The following is a 25,137-nucleotide window of genomic DNA, read 5'->3' on the forward strand; positions in this document are numbered from 1 at the left end:
TGATCCTAGGCTAAAATCTGACATCTTTAGTCGGTAGTTTGAAATGTTCACCGGGAGACGATAAATGAGCGCTGCGATCAAATTTTACCTCAGATGAAATTCTGGCAGTGTCAGAAGATTTGGCGCACAATCCTGCAGTGTGACTTCTCCTACGATGACAGTCAAATATCTCCGTTTTTCAAGACAAACTATGACCAAAACGAGTGCTAGAGATTTCTTTGTAGCCAGCATTTCAGTCCCGCGTGTAATGCAGCTCACTGTCACCGAACGCATCATTTATTGATGATATAAAACTCCGGACGAGTTTTCTTGTGCGCGTCCGTTTTTGGCGCACCTTCACTATCATTCAGTCTGACATTAATGCCAACTGAGATCTTAAAGTGTGACATGGCTTACATCAGGGATCGAGTTCGTACAGTCTGACAAGGGACATTCGCAAATTGAAAAATCGCACAGTGTGCAGGACCCATAAGAGTGTAAATCAATGTGGAAACTGACTTTAGCGTGTATGTGTTAGCTGTGAGTCCTAGTGAAAAATGGAAGATGACTGTTTTCTTCCTCAAATCAATGGCATGTTGCTTTTTACTTGTTGAGGTGGAAAGGCATAGGTCTGTTATAGGAAAATTATATGCTGTAGAACACTTTAGAACTCTGATATGTAGCCCAACTTGACCAAGTCAAACTTTTCTAGGCAAACTTGAATAACTGATAACACTTGAGTCCCGGAAGAATTTCATTGTACAATATGCATCGGCTAGGCCATGAACTGATGAAGTGGTGAGATGTAGCCTGTCCGTGACAAGATGATGACCACCTGGCCCGAAGCCTCTGGACCCACCGGCCATCTGCACAATCTGACCTTCAATTCCCACAATAAGGATACCACAACCTTTCTCTTTATACACTCTTATCTCTTTTCATGCATATGTTTTATGGACAAAACAAGCGCATTAATGCATAGATAAAGCTAGTCAAATAATGTCCTTTGTTGTTTTTGTTACTGTAGCCTACCTTAAGACCTCTGCCATTGGCAAACACATGATTGTGTTTTTGCGTAACCTTGCATGTTGCATGATTGACATGCTTTTCTATGATGCTTTGTGAAGCTGAAGAAATATAGACAGGATTCCTAGTAAAGATGAATTTGATATGTTAAGAATAAACAAAGAGTCAAGCCCAAAGTATATACTTTCAGTTTTGATGTGAACACTTAGTGTATGCGTACAGCTGAATGCATAGACTTGTCCTGTCCCAAATGGCACCCTAAATACTCGTGGTCTTTCTATGAGTTGCTTCAGTACGGGCTTGGCAAGAGTGCATGTCGAGGACATATTGACCTCAAAGTCAAATGGGACATGCTACGTTCTAGAGGACTTCATGATTGCATGTACGCGGTTATCATGTGACCTACTGGCGTCAGTTATGTCGTTCCACTGCCATTCACACCCCTTCCTGTGGCCTCATGGGATAGTAAAGTGTCCATCGTATGAACAATTTAGAATCTCCTCAGAAGAAGTAGGTCATCCGGGTACTTTTTGCCTACTCTTTAATGAGTACTGTGAATTCCGACATACTCCTTTAGTCACATACTGTTTTTTGGCTTCTATACAGTATAATAGGGAAGTATGTGATTTCGGATATAGTCGTTGTGTCTAGTTTGTTGTTGTTCCTTCTCCTGCGTTTCTTTTTTGACTGTGAAACAATGGTTGCCACCTTGGGGACAAACTAATTATTGCAACATATTCCAAGTTGCAGACATGCAGAACCTGATTTCACCAAGTGCAACATATTCCTGAATCAACATCTTTGTTAATCCTGGAACAACCTTCCAATCAACCAAAATATAAAGGACAAGTTTACAGTAGATGTCAAGTTTAGGCATACAACCAGGGTTAGGAGCTTGTACATCAGTGTTATTCACATATAATTTAGAGATAGCTTATGGGTAGGGTTAGGTTTAAGGGTAGGGATATTGTTATGATAAAAACTTCAGACAGGAATTTTGTTTCAGGATCAGCAAAGCATGTTGAGCCAGGAACATGGCAAATTGGTAAAATTGGGATGTGCAATTTAAAAAATCAGCCTGCAAAAAATCTGATGAAATTTACATCACACAGACTCCCTGTCATATGCATGAAACCTGAAGTATACTCTAAGCTCTAAATGTTTGATCGGAGATTCATAAAACTTTGACTTCAAAGCAAAGTGCAGATGTGGTTTGCGTTTGACACCATTTTAAAGGAATAGTTCACCCAAAAAAATGAAAATTGGATGTTAATCTACTTACCCCAGTGCATCCAACATGTAGGTGTCTTTGTTTCTTCAGTAGAACATAAGTGAAGATTTTTACTCCAACTGTTGCTGTGTGTAGGTCCATATAATCATGTAAATGGGTAAGAATTCTATATGAGAGCAAAAAAAAAAAAACATGCTTAGACAACATGCACAAAGAGCCCTGGCTCTTGATGATACATTGATATCTTAAGACACAAAACAATCAGTTTGTGTGATGAATCGAGGCGTATTTATATAATTTTTTACTTAAAATACAACGCTATATCCATCAGCCTGGAACGCGCTTCAATTCCGATGAGGTCATTAATAAACTCGCTGGATATACGAGTCAGAGCATGGATATTAACCTTACTGGAAGTGAAGCGCGTATATAAGTGTATATAAGCATGTATAAGTGAAGCACGTATATAAGTATATATAAGCATATATAAGTGAAGCGCGTATATAAATTATATAAATACGGCTCGATTTCTCACAAACTGATCGTTTTGTGTCAATGTGTTGTCATGAGCCACAGGGCTCTTTGTGCATGTTGTCTAAAGCCCCGTTCACACCGCCAGCGATTTTGTCACTGCATGTCGCCAGCGCCAGAGATTCATGTCGCTAGTGGGCGTTCCCACTACGGGTTGCATATAAACGTCATTAAATATATTTGTACTATAGTACCGTTTTTATTACTAGTGTTTTGCAGAACAGAGCAAGTTATTAGAATACATACACACTGTACTGTAATAGGTAGACCATATTGCATGCAGTTTAGTCAAAACTTACTTTATTTCCCCACAATCCCAGACACGTTTTTTCCATGCATCATTTTTTTAAATGTGTCTCTGTATGTAGGCTACACAGAGACATATTATAAAGAACAGGGGGCTTGCAAAAGCTAATATCAACAACTCCTCCGGACACCGCAGTAAAGCAGACGGATCACGTGCACTCCACTGACTTCACTCCTATTGGTTGTCGCTCGCGAAAATCGCTTCTCGTTTGCATAAAGTTGAAATTTCTGAACTTTTTTCGCGCGTCTCGTGTCGTTTGACACGCCCACATTCTGTCGCCAACGGTCACTGTCGCTCGTGTCGCCAGAAGTCGCCAGCGCTCCATTGAAATGAATGGGATCATGTCGCTTTGTCGCTGCGTGTCGCTGGCGGTGTGAACGGGGCTTAATGTTTTTTTTTTTTTTTTTTTTTTGCTCTCATAGAATTGTTACCCATTCACACGATTATATGACTGGCACACAGCAACAGTTGGAGTGAAAAATCTTCATTTGTGTTCTACTCAGTGGCGTAACTTTGTTTTAAAAAGTGGGTGGGACATAAATTGTGTATGCACATGAAAAACTGCGTACTATATGCACGCCAAAGCTCATACGTCAAAATGAGCTTTGGCGTGCATATGGTAGGCAGTTTTTCACGTGCATATGATATGCACTATATGACGTATTAAGGGGGATTGCTGATACAATGTTATATCAGATGTAAAATATGTACAATAACAATTGCAGAAAAATTTGCATTAAGATGTCCGGAAATCAATTAAATAGTTCATTTATTGATATAGATCTCGTTTAATTATTGCATCTAAACACAATATAGCGTTATGCCAAGAATGTTCACGTGAATAAAGGCATATAGATTTGCACACTTTGCTTATAATGGTCTAGTCTGTTAAACTGGTTAGAGGTTCTTGTTTCTAATCTGCCCTCGTAGCCTATTTTTTCTCTCATCAAAACCGAATATCATCAGAATATCATCAGGAACAAATAGAAAGTCTCTGCAACGGCGTTAAGCGTTAGATTAAAGCGCTCGTCTGTGTGAAGACTGCATGAGCCGCGAGAGAAATCTGAACCACTGATAACAGCGGCAACGAGCGCCAGTCGCCAGATCGCCTCTTATTTAACAAACGAACAAAATTATACTCTTCTAGTTAACCAGAGATGTTTTGTTTGTATTAGTTAGTTTCATCCGTGAAGCAAGATGTTTTAAAAAAAAGTGGTGGGGCCGTGAATTACGCCTATGGTTCTACTGAAGAAACAAAGACACCTACACTTTGGATGCACTGGGGGTAAACAGATAAACATCAAACTTTCATTTTTGGGTGAACTAACCCTTTAAGAATCTCTGTGTTCATATTTAAGGATGATTGAATATAATTATGTGAGGCTTTGAGTTTTGAGGAAGTGGCCAGTTATTGCCTTGACATGTTGTCTACCGCTCCACATTTCCCTTTTCTTCGGCAGAGATATTCCTGACTACAGACTTAAAAATAGAAACCCCTACCACTCATCCTCTCCACCCTTTGCACCCGATCTGTCTTTCTCTCTATTTACTCTCTTGTTCCCCGTCCCTCGCTGTCATCCACTTCATATCAGTCACTCTCTCTCATCAGCGATGCTCATCGTCATGGAGATGTGAGGAACAGTATATAATGTGTTACGTGTGCCTCCTGCTGTGATGAGAGGTCTAATGAGTCTCTCAGGCAGGTGTCAAGACAGCCGACGAGGCACAAAGCCAGTCGAGAAACATATGCATTAAGTCCTCATGGAAAATGCAACATTTTCCTGCTACAGTCTCATTAAATGGACAAATGTACATGTCTGTGCTTGGAATGGAATACTAGTGTAATGCTTACCTCCTACTGCCTTGCTGGCTTATAGTGTGCAATAGTATGCTACATTGTTGTCACATAACCCCTGTTTAATTCAGTGATGGGCATCCAGTTTCATCACAAATATGTATTACCTTTTTGTACAGTTTGTGTAAAAAAATATAAGAGCTAGCTGTTTATTCAAAGTTTGGAATACAGATGTTTGGAATGGAATACTAGCATATTCCTCCTGGATTCTTACTCAATTTGACTTTTTTAAAACAGCATGGAAAATATTATGTAGTAGGTATACAATGAAACATTTTTTTTTTTCAAACTGGATGCTTCAAATTCAATGGCACGTTAGAATTGAATGCCAACAAACTGCTTAATGCACAAGAGAAAACAATAGTACAGTATATTCCATTGCCAGAATACAATACCAACATACTTCTTACTGCACACTGTGAAAATGTGTGTGCTGTTGCATTATTTTATAAAAATAGGATAGAGTAAGAATTTTTCTGACAGTGTATAATATTTGAAAGATGTTGTAGCAAAGTTTGTAGGTATGGGAAGGAAGGAGGCGGGCACCCGCGAACATTTGAGAGACTTTCATCCAAAATAAATGAACAAACTGAAAGTAAACCGCAGACAGGCCCTTATGGATGACTGCCTGCACATACATAATAAAACAAACAAAACCATATTGTAAATTCCAGGCCTGGTCCTCTGTCATCGCTCCTCCTTTTATGCTCCAGTCACTCCTCCGTGAGACGAGACCGGTGTGCCGTTCAGCTGGGATTCATTAACACCCGTCACCGACCCGCTCTCACGGCCCCTCGCCTCGCTGCTTGCCACATACCCTCAACGCCCTTTGCAGGCCGGTGGGCACTCCTGAGACCTGGGGAGAGAAAATAGAACCCACTCTCATGCCCGCTCTCATGGCCCCTTGCCTCGTATGTGCTACAATACAGGTGCTAGTCATATAATTTGAATATCATCAAAAAGTTGATTTATTTCACTAATTCCATCAAAAAAAATAAAACTTGTATATTATATTCATCCATTACACACAGACTGATATATTTCGCATGTTTATTTATTTTAATTTAGATTATTTTAACTGACAACTAAGGAAAATCCCAAATTCAGTATTTCAGAAAATTAGAATATTGTGAAAAGGTTCAATATTGAAGACACCTGATGCCAAACTCTAATCAGCTAACTAACTCAGAACACCTGCAAAGGCCTTTAAATGGTCTCTTAGTCTAGTTCTGTAGGTACACAATCATGGGAAGACTGCTGACTTGACAGTTGTCCAAAAGACGACCACCTTGCACAAAAGGTCATTGCAAAAGAGGCTGGATGTTCATGGAGCTCTGTGTCCAAGCACATTAATAGAAAGGCGAAGGAAAATAAAAAATTTGGTTAAAAAAAAGTGTACAAGTAATAGGTATAACTGCACCCTAGAGATAGCCTGACAAGCCAGACCCACATCGAGATGTTTGGTCTGGAAACTCACCATAGACAGCTCAATCCGAGGGGCGGGATAAACGGTTGTCTTTCAAACTCCCTCTGCACGCGATAGGATAGCGCTACACCAACCGGAGCAACGACGGTGAAGGGGAGCTCGCTGACTGGTTAAACATTTGCCGTATCCGGTCGGCTAAACTCCGAACACATCTTCCCTTTTTAAGAATGACTTCAGTGCCGCTCTTTGTTCTTTTCTCAGAGGAAAGCTTAACTCCAAGTCTTCCGGAGGCGCGGGCAGAGCTGATTCGAAAGACCGCCGCCGTTCGCCAGTTTCTGTGTTACTAGAAGCACGCAAACGCAACTCGGCCGTCGTCATTATGGCCCCGCCCGCCGACTCTATACACGATGTGATTGGGCCGTCCAGATTCTGAGGAATACAGCTCAGATAGGAATTGAGAGTTGCTAGACCACACTTGCGGGCAAATTAAATTTGCTGCCGCTAGGGTGCGTCTAGATTTCTAGGCTACCCTAGAGAGAAATTGTGAAACAAAACCCATTCAAAAATGAGGGGGAGATTCACAAAGAGTGGACTTCAGCTGGAGTCAGTGCTTCAACAACCACTATGCACAGACATATGCAAGACATGGGTTTCAGCTGTCGCATTCCTTGTGTCAAGCCACTCTTGGACAACAGACAGTGGCAGAAGCGTCTCTTCTGGGCAAAAAGGACTGCTGAGTGGTCCAAAGTTATGTTCTCTGATGAAAGTAAATTTTGAATTTCCTTTGGAAATCAGGGTCCCAGAGTCTGGAGGAAGAGAGGAGAGGCACACAATCTGCATTGCTTGAGATCCAGTGTAAAGTTTCCAGTCAGTGATGGATTGGAGTGCCATGTCATCTGGTGTTGGTCCACTGTGTTTTTTGAGGTCCAAGGTCACAGCTGTATACCAGGACGTTTTAGAGCACTTCATGCTTCCTGCTGATGACCAACTTTATGGAGAAACAGATTTCATTTTTCAACAGGACTTGGCACCTTCACACAGTGACAAAGCAACCAGTACCTGGTTTAAGGATCATGGTATCCCTGTTCTTAATTGTCCAGCAAACTCGCCTGACCTTAACCCCATAGACATTTCACTCATAGTTACCACAGACAAAAAACAAAATAATAAGAAGTATCATCAGCAAACCTTAAACATTGCTCAGTGATTTACTGCAGAGCAAGTACTTAACACAATCAAATAATAGTTTCACTGTCGAAAATGATAGTTTTGAGAATATGTTTGAGATTGCGAGCCAGATGCTCAAACCGAACCTTTCCCAGCTCTAAAATCCCATACGGAAATGTAATATATGTACATATATGTCCCTATATCCGAGTAGTGATGTCATATATGTTTCATATAAGGCAATACATTATTAGCACATATATCCATTCTCATGATATATGAAGATATAGGTTTATACCATGTATGAAATACCCATAGAAGAATTATTATATATACATATATTAAAATTATTTATAGTTTGACTTTTTATATGGTACTGTATGTTAACGCCATATATGCAAACAATATATGTTGAATTTATATATATATATATATATAAGTTTATTTAAACATAATGTATGCAAACATTCAGTATGCTTGTTTAGGATTTTATAAGGATTTATATAGTGGTGTTTTAATCGTGGCATTTCATTCTAATTTAGTTTTGGTTCAGGCTTCGGACATTAAAAGCTCCATGTGTGTTTTTCTCCCCGTTGTGAGTGTACAGTTTGAGCATTCACTTGGTCTCGTGAGCATCTAGTTTTGCTTGGACAGTATATACTCTTTTGTCCATGTGTTTAGGGTTGTTTGTTTAGCATGCGGCTTCTGCTCATCATTAGCCATGGCGTGTACACTCATGACATTTTTCATCCTGTCCTCTAGAGGGCAACAAAGGGAGGAAGGGGTTTTAAGGTTACGAGTAGCATAGAGGAGAGGCATGGCAGTGGAGCATGGGTGAAAATGCCTGGAATCACATTGCGTTTGAGAGTTAAGTGAATTGTACATTCTAATGCTTTACAATCTTATTCAAATGCACATTTTGATGTACCCATAAAAATGTTAATTCATAGTGTTTGGAAGTTTGCAGAGAAGCTAGCAGAGGACTCTGTTATGGGGCTTGAGTGCACTGATACCTACTTCTTACCTGTGTTGGATTGTGCCAGTGCCTTATCTGTGATTTAGGATTGTATATCTTCATTGCCTGCTTGGACTGGGCCTTCTACAACACTCATTTAAGAGACTTGCATTGCAGACTGTATGTCCTTTTCCTTCTACGGCATTTTGAATTGTTTGGTACTGTTTTTTGTTTGTGTATCACTAGTATTTTGAGTTTGGAATTGATGTACTGTTGTTGTTTTTTTTTACTTATAGTGTTAAGCTTCGATATTCACAATGCTGTCTTGGATATCTGTCCATGTGCTAATTGTTACTATGTTATCTAATTCAGTGGTTAAATAGATACAATTTATTTCCACTCCCTCATTGAGAATCTTACAGTTAGTTTGAACACAAACTATTGGCAAAAGTGAATTCCCGTTTTTTTTAGGCTTTCTTGTTGTATAAAAAACTAAGGAGAGCCAGTTACAAGCATGACAGGGTTTGTTTGTTTCGATTGTTTACTTTTGAAGTCTAATAAAAAGCCCATTAACCTCTGCACCCTTGAGTCCTTCATCTCTTGCCTCACCTGACAATAAGTAACATTATAAATATTTTTTATTTTAAATGTCATTTGTTTTATACATAGTATATATTTTAAGACCCTACGACATTTGACATTGATAGTGATTTGTCACATATATAATTTAAACATATGTTGACTAAAGATATATGTCAATATATGGAATTTCTGATGCTGTGCATATATGTGCATTTATGTTTTTACTCTATATGAGCATATTAGGATATTTCATATATGAGACCTATATGTCAAAATATGTATTATACATTCATAAACATATATAATATATGGGATACATTTATATGTCAATATATGGAATTGTTCCAATTTCTAATATGTTTCATATATGTTTTTACTTTATATATCACATATATCGCATATATTGATATTTCATATATACACATATATTGCATTTCCGTATGGGATGTAATAAAACATTTTTTATTTTATTCTTCTGTAATTGTTACTATCAGGAGAGTTTTATATTATTGCATCAGCTAGAGGTCTGTGTTAGATATAGATCCGGAAAGCTAAAGACTCAAATATGTAATAATGATTGGTGAATCATTCATTCTTTTGAGGGATAAATGTCATATGGCCCACCCCTACTGCATACTACAAAAACTTGTGAGCAGTGTGGTAGTATGCAGTTCTGAACATACCCAATGTACCTCGGATGAGTATATCATCATCCTCTCAGCAGTCTACGCTTATGTAAAATATTTCCTGATACATTATAGTCTGTGAATAAACTGTTTTGTGGGAGACCCCTAATTAGATTCTCCTTCACATTAACAGCCCCTTCACAGACCACCCACACACAGATCTTCCTGAAATATCAGCCATTGATTAGTTGTGTCCTGTTGGGCGATAAGGCAGTATTTTTAGCTCAAGTTAATCTAAAATGTCTGTACCCTATGATATCTGTCTGGAGAGAGCAGGCTGTTGCCACAGATACCAGACAGAAGGATGTGTCTCCAGCACACAGGGCACTTCCCTTTTTTAGACGCAGTTGGCGGCGCGCATGACAACATCGATGAGCTGTTCAGCATAGCCGCAGGTGGAAACAGGTTTTGTGTGAAGGTGAAAATGGCGTGTTTGTACGCATCTATGCACAGAAACAGGTGGATCGCTCTTCTGGCTGCATGTGAGGGTTTGCTGCTGTTCTCGGGAAGGTGTCACGTGGATAAATCTTTTTAGCACCTCTTGCCCTTAGCCCCGGATCTAACCAACCCCATCCCTCCCTTGCTCTCTCTCTCTCTCTCTCTCTCTCTCTCTCTCTCTCTCTCTCTCTCTCTCTCTCTCTCTCTCTCTCTCTCTCTCTCTCTCTCTCTCTCTCTCTCTCTCTCTCTCTCTCTCTCTCTCTCTCTCTCTCTCTCTCTCTCTCTCTCTCTCTCTCTCTCTCTCTCTCTCTCTCTCTCTCTCTCTCTCTCTCTCTCTCTCTCTCTCTCTCTCTCTCTCTCTCTCTCTCTCTCTCTCTCTCGCTCTCTCGCTCTCTCTCTCTCTCTGAGCTGCACTTTTTAATATTTCATCAAAGTGTCCCAAAGGACAGACTCTCCCGCTGTTCTGGTATTTACTGTTGGATCAGTAGCGAGAGGCTTCTGGGTGAAACAGGCAGAGTAGGCGTTTGGCTATAAGGGAATAGCTGTCGAATGACAAGGACTGAGAAGGGAGGATACAGACAGGAGATAGAGCAGTATATAGAAAGATATAAATGTGTTTTATAAGCATCTTGGAAAAAACTTTCAGCCCTCAACATATGTTGCTTTCAATGTAAAGGAAAATCAACCAGGAATAATACACACATTAAGGTTTATAATAATGGTTTATCCCCCTCCACAGAGTACAAGATATAATCATGATCAGACTATGAGAAATGAAGTTGCAAGTACAAGAAAAAGTAACAAAGAGATTTCATTTCACATAAACATGTAAAGTTGCAATTGCAAGATCAAAAAGTGAGATTAAAAATCTCTGTTTTGTGATAGAAAGTCACAAATAACAGTTCCAATCGTGAAATAAAATCATGAGATATAAATTTGCATTGCAAGATTTAAATTCACAATTGTGAAATTTAAAGTTACCTTCTTACCTTTAAGTTGCAATTGCAAGACAAATAGAGATTTAACCCACCCACCCCCAGAATAGATATGAAAGTGCACTATCCAAACTTAAATGGTTGTAATTCAAGAATGCTTTGGTGGATCTAAGTTTCGTATTGTTTTAAAATAGACACCTAGCAGATTATTGCTGAAGTGAGAGCGCTTCAAAATGAAAGTATGAAAAAGTTATGGAAGTTTGAATTTACTGTTAATCAAATGTACTGTACTAAAAAGTACTCACATTTGTTTATGCATTCTCCAAATATCACTTCAAATTCCAAATATGGAACCTAGAGAATCAGATCTTTCCAATGATATTTGTTTTGTCAAGATTAGAAAAGGTTTTGATTATAAAATAGTTAAAATAATTTTGTAATATGAAACCTGACACTGCCCACTAGGGGAGGGGCCTGCTGAAAGAATTTAAAGAAAAATGGTTTTCACAGAAGAAATTTTGAGTTCGGAAGCTTTCAAATGATAATTTGTGATGATTACTAATATATGTAATACAAAAAAGGTAATAAATAATAAGCGCCAATAAGTGTCACACTAGCGGGTCAGTGACAGTTAAGGGGATAAAGCAAAATTGTGAGATTTAATATAAAAAATCTGGGATATAAAGTCACATTGTTAGATTCAAAGTTGTAGATATGATGTATAAAGTTGAATTGTGAGGTTTTAAACTCGCAATTGTGAACTTTTATGTTTGCAATTACTTTATTTTACTCATTTTTATTATTTGGTCAGTCTGAATTATTTTCAGTCCTAGTCTGTGCGCAGCTATCGGGCCTAACCCTGAAACGTCAGGTAAAGCGCACAGGCTCGCAACTGGAGGAATACATATGCCTGCAAATCGTCTCGGTTACGTATGTAACCCTCGTTCCCTGAGGAGGGAACGGAGACGTAACGTCAGTGACTGACGAATGGGGGTTTCGCTTAGAAGCCTGTCATCTCCGAGACTAGAAAGCGCCCAATGGCAGTGCCAATGCCATGGGCATGCGAGATTTGCATGCGTAACTCCGCCTACCCACGTGGGTATATAAGGAAGTAGCTGGCATCATCGCATTATGTTTTACCTGCTGAGGAGCCAAGTTGAACTCCGTTCCAGCGGTACAGCGGATGTGGCAACGGGACGTTGCGTCTCCGTTCCCTCCTCAGGGAACGAGGGTTACATACGTAACCGAGACGTTCCCTTTCGTTCAGTCACTCCGACGTAACGTCAGTGACTGACGAATGGGGGTCCCAATGCAATAACGCCACTCGGCTGTCTTCCAGTGCCCCGCGCAAGCGTGAGAACCCTGATGCAAGTTAGGACGGTCAAAGGCCTCTACTTAACGCAGGAATACCAAGGTACACTGGGAGGCATATTCCAGGAGGAGATATGCGCCAAGATGCGCCAAGGGAGGACTTAGGGATACACGTATGACCCCGGGGGGCTGCATACGGAAGATCACTGGGGTACCAGCCGAAGGTGGATTTTTAACCCCAGGAGGTGGCAAGGTTGCCAAGGGAATACACCCGCTCAGGGAGGCTTACGGTGGAAATACACATGTGGGGGTCGCCGGAGGGGAACCATGCACATGGGGCACCTGGCCGGACACGAGTGTCTGGGCTAAGGGCAGACTTACTGGCGTCGGCGTCGTCAGTGCTGGAGGAGCTCAGGGCTCTCGGGGAACTCACCTGAGAAGAATATCGCACGTATCCAGTCCGTGGAGTGGAATGGCGAGCAAGCGAAGACACCTGAGCCAATCCATTACCGGCCACTTGTAGAGGCGAGTACATAGTCGGATACAGGCTCCACTCGGAGGTTATAAAACCTAGCGAATGTGTTTGGTGTCGCCCAGCCTGCAGCTCTGCAGATGTCTGTCAGCGGAGCGCCATGTGCTAAAGCCCAAGAGGAGGCCACACTCCGGGTGGAATGGGCCCTGACCCCAAGGGGACATGGGCGTCCCTGCTGCTGGTAATCCACTATCCAGTGAGACAGCCTTTGCTTTGAGAGAGCCTTCCCTTTCAGCTTCCCACCATAACAGACAAAGAGCTGGTCTGAGGTCCTGAAACACTGCGTCCTGTCTACGTAAGCGCGAAGGGCGCGTACTGGACAGAGCAGTGCCAAGGCTGGGTCTGCCTCCTCCAAAGGCAGCGCTTGCAGGTTCACCACCTGGTCTCTGAACGGAGTGGTGGGAACCTTGGGCACATATCCAGGCCGGGGTCTCAGGATCACGTGAGAGTCAGCCGGCCCGAATTCCAGGCACGCTTCGTCAACCGAAAATGCCTGCAGGTCCCCTACCCTCTTGATGGAGGCCAGTGCGGTCAGGAGCGCTGTCTTCATAGACAAGAACTTAACATCTACTGACCGCAAAGGCTCAAATGGGGCCCTCTGCAGAGCACTTAGAACTACTGAGAGGTCCCAAGAGGGTACGAGAAGAGCACGAGGAGGATGTAGTCTCCTCGCACCCCTCAGGAACCTGATGACCAGGTCGTGCTACTTACCGTTTTCCCGTCCAGGAGGTCATGGTAGGCGGCGATAGCGGCCACATAAACCTTCAGGGTGGATGGAGACAGCCTTCGATCCAACCCTTCCTGGAGGAAAGAGAGCACAGACCCGATCGGGCATTTCCAGGGGTCTTCTTGGCGAGAAGAGCACCAATTGACGAAGAGGTTCCACTTCAACGCATAGGCCTGTCTCGTGGACTCGGCCCGAGCGGAAGTGATGGTAGCCACCACCGGAGGTGGTAGGGTACTCAAACCTGCCGCGTCCCGTCCAGGAGCCACACGTGGAGGTACCAAAGATCGGGACGCGGGTGCCACAGGGTGCCCCGTCTCTGAGAGAGTAGGTCTTGTCTCAGAGGAATTGGCCAGGGAGGGGCTGTCGCAAGGAGCACTAGTTCTGGGAACCAGGTCCGGCCGTGCCAGTACGGGGCGACCAAAATGACCTGCTCCTTGTCCTCCCTGACCTTGCACAGAACACGTGCAAGAAGGCTCACTGGGGGAAACGCATACTTGCGTAGGCCCCGCGGCCAGCTGTGCGCCAGTGCATCCGTGCCGAGCGTGCCCTCGGTCAGGGAATAGTACAGGCTGCAGTGGGACGAGTCGTGGGAGGCAAACAGATCTACCTGTGCGTCCCCGAACTGATCCCAAATCAGCTGGACCGACTGGGGATGGAGTCTCCACTCCCCAGGGATTGGCTGAACCCGTGAGAGCTCGACGGCTGCACGGTTCAGGATCCCCGGGATATGGACAGCACGAAGGGACCTCAGGCGCTTCTGACTCCATAAAACGAGATGGCGGGCGAGTTGAGACATGCGGCGGGAGCGTAGACCGCCCTGGTGGTTGATGTACGCTACTACGGCCGTGTTGTCCGATCTGACTAGTACGTGTTGACCCTTCAGCAACGCTCGGAAGCGGTGCAGGGCGAACCGTACTGCCAGCAACTCGAGGCAATTGATATGCAGGCGGCTCTGGCTCTCTGACCAAGAGCCGGCGGCTGCATGTCCATTGCACATGGCACCCCAACCCGTGGTGGACGCATCTGTTGACACAACAACATGCCGGGAAACTCGTTCTAAGGGCACTCCTGCCCGTAGAAAACTGAGGTTCGACCACTGGGTGAGTGTCTGTCTGCAGGCCTGAGTCACTGGGACCCGGAGCGTGCCAGACCGCCATGCCCATCTCGGGACTCGATCGCGAAGCCAGTGCTGAAGCGGTCTCATATGAAGCAATCCGAGCGGCGTTACCGCGGCTGCAGATGCCATATGCCCCAGGAGCCTCTGAAACAGTTTCAGTGGAACCGCACGCTTGCTCTCTATCTGCCTGAGGCAAGTCAGCAGCGACTGCGCGCGCAAGCCGGTAAGCTGCGCGCACATGGCGACCGAGTCGATCTCCATACCGAAAAAAGAGATCCTCTGCACGGGGCAGAGTTTGCTCTTCTCCCAGTTGACCCGAAGGCCCAAACGAGCTAAGTGGTGGAGAACCAGGTCTCTGTGTTCGCACACCCGGTCCCGAGAGTGGCCCAGTATGAGCCAGTCGTCGAGATAGTTCAGGATGCGAACCCCTTGTTGCCGGAGTGGCGCAAGGGCTGCCTCGACAATCTTCGTGAAGACGCGAGGGGACAGAGCTAGCCCGAATGGTAGTACAGCATACTGATATGCCCGCCCTTCGAACGCAAACCGTAGGAACGGTCTGTGTCGCGGAAGGATGGACACATGGAAGTACGCGTCCTTCAGGTCGATCGCTGCAAACCAATCGCATGGACGAACGCATTCGAAAAGGCGTTACGCAGTCAACATCCTGAACGGAAGCCTGTAAAGGGATCGGTTCAGGACGCGAAGGTCCAGGATCGGTCGTAACCCACCGGATTTCTTCGGTACAATGAAGTAAGGGCTGTAGAAGCCGGACTTCATCTCGGCTGGAGGGACGAGCTCGACCGCACCCTTCGCCAGTAGGGTTGCGATCTCCGCACGCATGACTGGGGCATTGGACCCCACCACGGTGTACCGGACACCCCGGAAGCGGGGAGGAGCTCGCGCGAACTGAATCGCGTAGCCGAGCCGGATGGTCCGTGCGACCCATCGGGACAGTCCCGGCAGCTGTAGCCACGCTCCCAGGGAGTGTACCAACGGGGTCATGCGGAGCACCGGTGTACCCTCGGTGGGGCAGCGAGGCAGCGTTACCGGCCCGGACTCGGGTGGCGTAGCGGCCCGGTGTCGGGGCGGCGGTAACAGCTGCGCCCTGACAGAAGAGACCAGGGAAGGACTCGCGTTCCACTGGGGTCTGCTCTGAGAGGGGGCTGGCGACAGAGAGGGACGAGAGCGGCGTGGCCCGGGGGCGGCGCACACTGCCGTCACCGGTCTCTGTGTGCTCAGAGATGGGTATGTCAGTTCTTTCTTTAACCACATTAGGGTGCTGCCACCCCGGGGGGCGGCAGCGGAACGAAAGATTCTCCCCCGGCCCTCCACCGGGGGAAGGAGCGGCCCTGCTGCCGTCTCCTGGAAAGAACTGCCCATCTCTGAGCTGTCCGCGTCAGGAGCGCCGCTTGGCCTGGCGTTTAGCGGGCCGCGGGGCTGGCGTGGACTGGGGCGGCTTCTTGTGGCGCGCTCCGCGGCGCGGCCCGGGTGAAGGCTGCTGCTGTGGCCGCGCGGGAGCGGGGGGGACCGCAGGAGGCCGCCCTCGGCGGCGAGGCAGCTGAGGCGACTGTATATGCTTAAGTATATGCTTAATAGCCTCAGTCTGCTTCTGGGCGGCCGAGAACTGTTGGGCGAAGCTCTCGACCGCACCGCCGAATAGCCCAGCCTGGGATATGGGGGCGTCGAGGAAACGAGTCCGCTCGGCGTCCCGCAAATCGGCCAGGTTGAGCCATAGATGTCTCTCCTGGACCACGCATGTGGACATCACCCGGCCCAGGGAGCGTGCGGTAACCTTCGTCGCCCGGAGAGCGAGGTCGGTCGCGGCACGCAGCTCATCTCTGAGCCCTGGGTCGGCTCCACCCTCGTGCATGTCGCACAGCAACTTGGCCTGGTAGGCCTGGAGGGTTGCCATGGCATGCAGAGAAGCGGCGGCCTGCCCCGCAGCTCTGTAGGTCTTCGACACCATTGAAGATGTGAATCTACAGGCCTTGGAGGGGTGCTTAGGGTCGCCACGCCAGGAGGAGGCGCTCTGGGGACACAGTTGCATCGCCACAGAACGCTCCACCGGGGGGACCCCAGTGTACCCTCTAGCCGCCGCCCCATCGAGGGCGGAGAAGGCGGAAGAGGTTGCCAAACGCTCGCGAGAAGACACGGGGGCCCTCCACGAGTGCGCAACCTCCTCATGCACTTCCGGGAAGAAAGGAATTGGGGGCACGGCAGGACGGCTGTCCTGTCATGGCGCACCCAAAAACCAATCATCTAACCGCGAACGCTCCGGCCGGGGTGGAGGGTTCCACTCCAGACCGAGCGCCGCGGCAGCCCGGGCAAGCATGGCTGTCAACTCCGGGTCCGACTCGGACAATGCTGGCGCGCCCGGAGGCGGCAGCACAGCCGAATCCTCATCCTCGGAGGACTCTAGCCCACCTTGCGATGCGGTCACCGACATCTCGTCCTCCTCTGGAGCGCCGAACGAAACCCGCGGACCGGCCGAGACCGAGGCCGCGGGCTCCATCACAACGCTCGCGGGTACCGGTGCAACAGAGGGGGGTGTGGGCCGAGGCGTGAGCGTCGGAGCTGTATTCCACACCAACACCCTCAGGTCACCCTGGCCACCAGCCGAAGAGACGCCCCGCGGACCGGATGAGACCGAGGCCGCGGACACGTCAGATCGGGGGGTGACGGAGGGGACTCTCACTCCGGCGGCCGCACGGAGATCATTGAGTCTCGACCGCAACACAGAGATGGCCATGTTCCCGCAGTGAGAACATGACTCATCCACAAGCGCCGCCTGAGCATGCTGGAAGCCCAAGCATGCCAGACAGTGCGAGTGCCCATCAGATGAGTGTAGAGACCGGCCACACCCAGAAGCACACGGGCGAGACATCCTGAAAAGGACGTGCCACGTGTGAGTTCTTTTGTGAGAGGATTAACCTCGCAGTCGATGCCGAAGCGCCCAGGGGACCACACACCAACTGGAAACCAATCGTCTGACCAGCAGGCAGGAAGTATGTGACCGCTGGAACGCGCCGAACACCAACACCGACTGGAAGATCCTGATCGTCTCGAAGAACTGACTTAACTCAGAAGGCTTGTAGGAGTGAAAGGTATGTAACCCTTGGCTCCGAAGCATTAAAACATAATGCGATGATGCCAGCTACTTCCTTATATACCCACGTGGGTAGGCGGAGTTACGCATGCAAATCTCGCATGCCCATGGCATTGGCACTGCCATTGGGCGCTTTCTAGTCTCGGAGATGACAGGCTTCTAAGCGAAACCCCCATTCGTCAGTCACTGACGTTACGTCGGAGTGACTGAACGAAAGGGAACAAACGCTTTGGTAAAGTCACACAAATTAAACATTGAAGCCCATGTTGCACAAAAATAAACACTGAAGTTTATAATTACTATGTTGTTGTTGTTTTTTACAGTGAGTCATAATATAGCATATCTTTGTCAGTGCGTTTTGTGGTATACGGAATAGCTTTTCTGTGCATTTTCGCACTAACTCAAAACGTGCGTACACCACTTCCTGGGCTGGCGTAGGATTTTAGCGTGCCGTACGCCAACATCCATATTGATAAATCTCAAAGTCACCGTGGTTTTGGGTGTACGCTGGAAATTTGGTGTACACACTTTTTAATAAATGAGGGCCATTGTCTCTGAGCTCCTTGGCCACTTTATTCCACTACAAACATAGATTCAACACCGTCACATACAATCCTGCTCGAGGGCTCAACATGCCTCGGTCGCATTAGCAACAAAGACATAATGTCAACTTAATGTACAGTTCCCTTTCACTACCTCACAGCCAGCCAATTATTTTTGTTTAAAAAAATAAATAAATAAAAAACATGTTTATATAAGACAACAGCTACTACAATATAGTTATGTTCCACAAATTCTGATATGTCACATATAATATTTCCCAAGCATTTTCTTGCCATTGAGTCTGGTATTTTAGCATCAACTGTCCTTCCACATCAGACGTAGTTAATTTTTAAATGAACATCCCAGTGATTTGTGTATATCTGACCGCAATCTTCTTGTTGTTCCTGTGGCCCACACTGTTCATGTTCTGTCTGTATTTTTAGAAAGCTGTTCTCGTTCTCTCTGTCTTGCACTCACTCTTGCAGTTATTTTATTTTTAAAGACCATGAGCACCATGACAGTATACAAGTGTCTGCTGGGAATGTAATACTTGCAGTTCTGCAGCCTGTCTGTACATATTCTTCAGCATAAACAACACTGTCATATCAGTTAAGAACATATAGCATTATGTGTCATTTGCAGTGTGATTGTTTTTGTGGGGGTTGTGTGTGTGTGTGTGTGTGGGGGGGGGGGGGGGGGTAACTGTATGTTGACCCCTTAACCAACCTTAAACCTTACCCGTATCCCACCTAAATAGCAACAAAAGTGACTAACACAATAGCCCCTTTCACACATACAATCTTTACTGTATCTAAGATTTTCTCAGAGCCCTGCCTACATTTGCATTCCAAGCTACAATAGTACTGCAACACTGCAAGGAAATTACTGAAGCAGTCCTTTTTTTACATAAATTAATTGCAAAGCTAGAAATATGTGCTTCTTGGTGTTTACTAATGAACATTTTTAACATTACACTAAAAAAAGAAACTGTTGAACAAACATATTTAAATTAAGTTGAAATTATTTGTTGTAATCTTGTTGTTGAACTTAAATTTATTTAGTCAGGAGTCAGGACTACACAAAATATTGTGTCATTCCAACTAGATAAAATTTTGCCATGCCTAATGGAGATTTTTATTCTTTTTTTGCTTACCATTGTGAAGAGGTGCTTGTGCTTAGGTTGTGAGTAGCTGCCGTACACAAACATACATGTTATAAGATTGTTTGAGAGGGTTAGAACTCATGACCATATGTAGAACTAAATATTTTGAATATATATTTTAATAAACAACACAACACATGTTCATATGCTAAGTGAAGTGTAACTTTTATAGCATGCAAGTAATGATCAAGTAAAACATCCTGGCATTACCACAGTTACAGCTCATTGAGAACAGACTTATTTCACTTAGCCACCCACAGCCAAACCACAGACAATGGTAACCTCAAAAATCAACATCATAAAATCTTCCTCAGTTTATGTTCAATATTACTGAACATCAAACATTAACTGGTCTTTCTCTTTACTAAAAAAACACATTTAACAGCACTCAGTTTCAACACTTGTATCATCCCAACACAAATGATGTACGTTAACTTAACATGTTACAAATTTCATTTCATTTAACATAAATTAAAAAATATTCTACATTCACGTTTTTACTGTCGAGTTACATTTGACAGATGAAACGGAAATTTAAAATGGAAATGTAATTTAACAAAAATGTGTTGTAAAGATAAAGGACAAAATATGTTTGCAGTTATTAACAAGGTCATGATCATGTATATTTAATAAAAACAAGAGTAACACAAAAAAAACTAGTTTGTTTTGTTGACTCACCTGCGCTACTTTCGTCCCAAATGATGGGGTCGAAAGTAACAATGTGCAACTTATGTGAAATTATACTGTAGTGGTTCTACAAAATACCAACTGATATTGATAGACCACACTTGTCAGTTATTGACCACAGCAAAAATATATCTCTGTCTTAAACATTATCTTTTACAATTATGCTTTTCTGTAAAACTATACTTTTGCCGCTGCTCTCCCCTATGCAGCTCTCATATCTCATCTCTCTCTCTCTCTCTCTCTCTCTCTCTCTCTCTCTCTCTCTCTCTCTCTCTCTCTCTCTCTCTCAATCATTAATTCAAATGAATGCTATAATTCATCTATTCAAATAAATGTAATGTAATCTTACGCACTACTTTATCTCTGTGTCTGATCTAAAGTGGTCAATGATAGATCTAACAACCGGTAACTGACAAAAATAGTCGCCAATTTAACTCAGATATTCAGATATTCAGATATTGCACTGCAAACATCAATACAAGTTTTAAGTTGTCAATGCTGACAAATGACCTTCAGCTAGCTGTGCATTAAATTATTTTAATTCATGACGTGGAGGCAAAGAACTGCCCATCGCGAAGCGGAGGTAACTACCTTAAAGGTGGGGTAAGTGTTATTTCAAATCCGTTTTAGAAAAGACTCGGGCCGAGTGGAATAAAAAAATTGTAGCCAATCAGCAGGTAAGGGGCGTGTCTATGGTGAGAAGAGAGGCTCAGTGCTCATCATTATTCAAAACACACGAGTCACACAGGACGGACATTAGCCAAGAAAAAACTAGTATATGCTGGCTTTTGCTTGAATATGCTTGTGTGTCATGTTCGCTTGTTTGTCCGTTTGTGATCGTATTGTGGCTCACTTCAGCGTTGATAAAGACCCATTCATTTCCACACCGTATGTAGCGTCTAAATCTCCTCACTGTTTCAAGGTTTCAAGCGTCAGCTCACAAAATGTGTCCGACAGATAAGATACTACTAATATATGTTTGTTTCCTCTTGTCATCTATATAACCCATCCGGTCATAATTGTAATATGTTGTTAGCTGGACTATCGAGCTTGTATACTAATGTTATCGAGTTGTTCATGAGAACTGTTTGTGTTTTGTGATCGCTATAACTCTAATCTTGTCATAATTGTAATATGTCATTAGCTGGACCGCCGGCTCGTGTTCTATCGAGTTGTTCATGAGAACGTTTTGTGTTTTTGTGATGGAAGGGATGACTTTTTCATTGAATATTCGACCTGGATTAGTAACACACAGATTATGCCATAGTCGTTGCCTGGGTTACGTATGTGTGGGGCGGAGCTATCAAAATAGGGCCGAGACCCTTTTTGGGGGTAGGGATGTGTTTGTTATGGTCATTTGAAATATCAACAACGGTTACCAGATATCACTTACCCCAACTTTAACTAATGATCCGTTAAGCATTGTATAATGTTTGTTACTGATTTAATGAAAGTTGTTACAAAGTGTTGCTGTGACGGAATTTTAATTTTGGGTACTGTCCCTTTAAACACTATGAACAGTAATATTCATATATCAGAGTGGCGTATGGTCTTATCAGCTCTTATCTGATCCAGGAGGTAATTATGAAGTCATCACTCCCTGTTGCGCTACACCTTACATTACCTCCGAGATGTCATCTTTTGGCACAGAATACAGGGCCATGTTTTTCTCTTTATCTCTTTCTTAACATCATCTGAGCTGCAGCCTATTTCTCCCTCTCTCTTCCTTCCCCTCTCTCTCACTTTATATGGTGAGGTCAGCAGCTTGGCCATCATTGCTTGGTTGTAACAGATTGCTGGGTGCACTTGTCTTGTGTATCTTCCAGGTTTGTGAGTCTCCTGCCATCGTTCTACAAACTCGTGGACATCTGAAAGATTTAAAGGCACAGTCAACAGAAAAACACCCCAGAGACTCACCTAGCCAGACCTTTGATTTATGGTAGAGTACAACAGGGCTAAAGGCACACCTTGAGGGAAATGTGCTTTTCACTGCTCCCCTCCCATAGTGTATGATTGCAGAATTCTTTATTTTTATGGATCAACATTTTTTGAGAGAGAGTTTTGTGAGAAAATAAATCATAAAATGTGTTTTTGTTTGTTTATCTTTTATAATGTATGAGGTGGCCCACACTTGAGATAAAGAGTTCACCAGAATGGGGGGAAATACACCCAGTATTGATGCAAATGTTTTGAATAATATGTTATAAGTTTTTACTGATCAAAAAAACCTATCCAGCAAAGCTTGTATTTATTATCTGTTTATTTTTTATAAATAAAATAATTAGTTTTTGATTAATAAATATGCTGTCATAATTTTTTTTAAACAAATAATAATAAAAAAAAGATTTGATGGAGATCCCCAATAACTTAAAATGGCTTTAAGAATAAATTATATTTTATGATATGATCAATATCATATTTCTTTATAAACATAAAGATGATGGTGATTGTCTCTAATTCTGGCTCGATTTTCTAACACACTGCTCGATTGTAGCTCTGATTTCAGGATTCCACAGTTTTGTGGAAATCACAGACAAATGCCTGAAAAGCCAATGTCATGTGATTTCAGTAGTTTGGCAGTTTGACACGTGATCCAAACAGCTGAAATCACGTGACATTGGCGATCCGAATCATTGATCGATTCACTGATTCATGACCGTTTGAATCTTTATTTGAGGTTTGAAAACAAACGCGGAAGAGAAGACAATGCTGAATAAAGTCATAGTTTTTGTTATTTTTGGACCAAAATGTATTTTCGATGCTTCAAGAGATTCTAATCAACCAACTGATGTCACATATGGGCTATTTTGATAATGTTTTGGACATGGACTGTAAAGTGGGCATTGAGACTAAAATATAAAATATCTTAAACTGTGATCCGAAGATGAACGGAGGTCTTACGGGTGTGGAACGACATTAGGGTGAGTCATTAAAGACATCCATTTCATGTTTGGGTGAACTAACTCTTTAATGTAATCATTTTTAGAAATTTTGACTAGAAACAAGACAAAAATACTAAGTAAGAAAAGCATTTTTTTTTTTTTTTTGCAGTGTAGAAAAATGAGTGACAATCGTGTAGAGTGTTTGATCAAAGACACAATCTGAAAGAAGTGCCTATGAAATATTTAGCAGCATGCCTTCAGCTCAAAGTCTTAAAATATGTTTTGACTGGAAATTACTTCGGCAGCGACCTACAGACAATGACAGCGCAAGATACAGGGCATATGAAAGTTCAGGCAGAGGAGTCATAGACATCAGCATCAGCAAGCATGGCTTTAAGCAACCTTGCTTTTCTACTTCCTATCCCTTTTTTTCCCCTTTTCTTTTCAAATCGGCGCACATGTAGCTTGCGTCACAAGCTTCTTGCAAGCATCATTTCAACAAGCAGAAATACATTATTACACAAGAACTCCTGTCTCACGTGTGATCTTACGCTGTTTCCTGTAACGTTTCTTACGTGTGTTTGGTTGTGTGAAACGTAGTTTGTAGACAAGACAGAGTTGTCAGCGATTCTTCCTAATGTTTGATGTTTGACTCCCGGTCTTCAATGTTACATTACCCATGTAAATTGCACAGAACAGCGACTAAATGGTACCCCAACGATCCAATGAAATCGTGAAGTGTGTACCCAGCGTAACGCTAGACACCCAACTTTTGGACCATTTGAATCTAACCATGTCAAAAGGAAAAATCAGATATTTATTATCATGTCAGTTATGCCTTTAACACCAACAGTAGATCAAGAGTAGATTTTCTGTGTGCAAAGCGAAATGCCATCCAGAGGTTTCACGACACAATATGTAATTTTTGCCGCTAGTAATTTCGCCACTCTCTAATTCAAAACAAAGGTGTAGCTTGATGATGCCTTGATTTCGCTGAATCATGGGAGTTATTATCTTCACCTCTACAGTCAGAGGAAAAGTATCAGATGGGACTTGGAAAGAAATCATATAATGGATGAGCTCATGTATTCAATATTTATGAACATTACTGTAGTATGAGGCAGGGTGAGGCTGAAAGCCTTTGGAGCAGAACGAGGCCACACGGCTCGAGAGCAATAGCTTTTATTATGTCGCAGCTGACCACTTCCGCTTGTTCAACTCATTCGTATGTGGGGTAGCGAAGCACTGTTTTATTATATTATCTATTTTAGTGTGTAAAAAGTTATGTAATAATGCTACTCTATGCGTTTGCTCTGTGGCTGTGAGTCACTTGTTGCACACTGCAGTGAGCTAGATTGATATTAGGCATGGTAAAACACGGTACTCGCAGTAAATCAAGAAAATGATATTTAAGCAGTAAGACTAATTGTGTTGTGCCCTATAACAATGATTAGTTTACAGTCAATGAATGTATCCAAAGAGGTGCTCTCCTGTCTAATAAAACACATAATATATTAATGCGCCTTCTGTGTTTCCATGGTTTCTGCAAAATAAAACCACGGTCCGTGTCCTGGTTAAAATTGCTTATTTCTTAAACATCCTTGGAAACATTTGAGTCAACACATTTTATTACATGGTTCTAGTGTTTTTTTGTTTGATTTTTTGAACATTTGAATCCAAAACTTTTACATATTGAGCAAAATCAAATGTGCTCAGTTGTAAGCTTATATTCTGGCCAGGAGCTGCCAACTTTGACATGTAAACTTCTTGCAAGTGCCTCAAATAAAACTGAATATCTTTGAAAGAATTGCAATCAATTGAACTTGGTAAATAGCTCTGATAATATCAACCCGGTACCCTGTAAATGTGATTTTCTGTATGGGCTGATTGGAGATGGCGATCACAAGTGCTTTCCAGTTGTTGTGTGCCATGTGCATCAGATGGTCAGTATG

General features: G+C 43.6%; 1 protein-coding gene across 1 annotated transcript in view; it reads left to right on the forward strand.

Moving 5' to 3' along the window:
* rims3 (regulating synaptic membrane exocytosis 3) overlaps window positions 1-25,137 on the forward strand; it is a 94,664-nt gene that overhangs the window by 58,826 nt on the left and 10,701 nt on the right. The gene's annotated exons all lie outside the window — the stretch shown is intronic.

Source organism: Pseudorasbora parva, chromosome 19 (genome assembly GCF_024679245.1).
Source record: "Pseudorasbora parva isolate DD20220531a chromosome 19, ASM2467924v1, whole genome shotgun sequence".
In the NCBI taxonomy this organism is placed as follows: domain Eukaryota; kingdom Metazoa; phylum Chordata; class Actinopteri; order Cypriniformes; family Gobionidae; genus Pseudorasbora; species Pseudorasbora parva.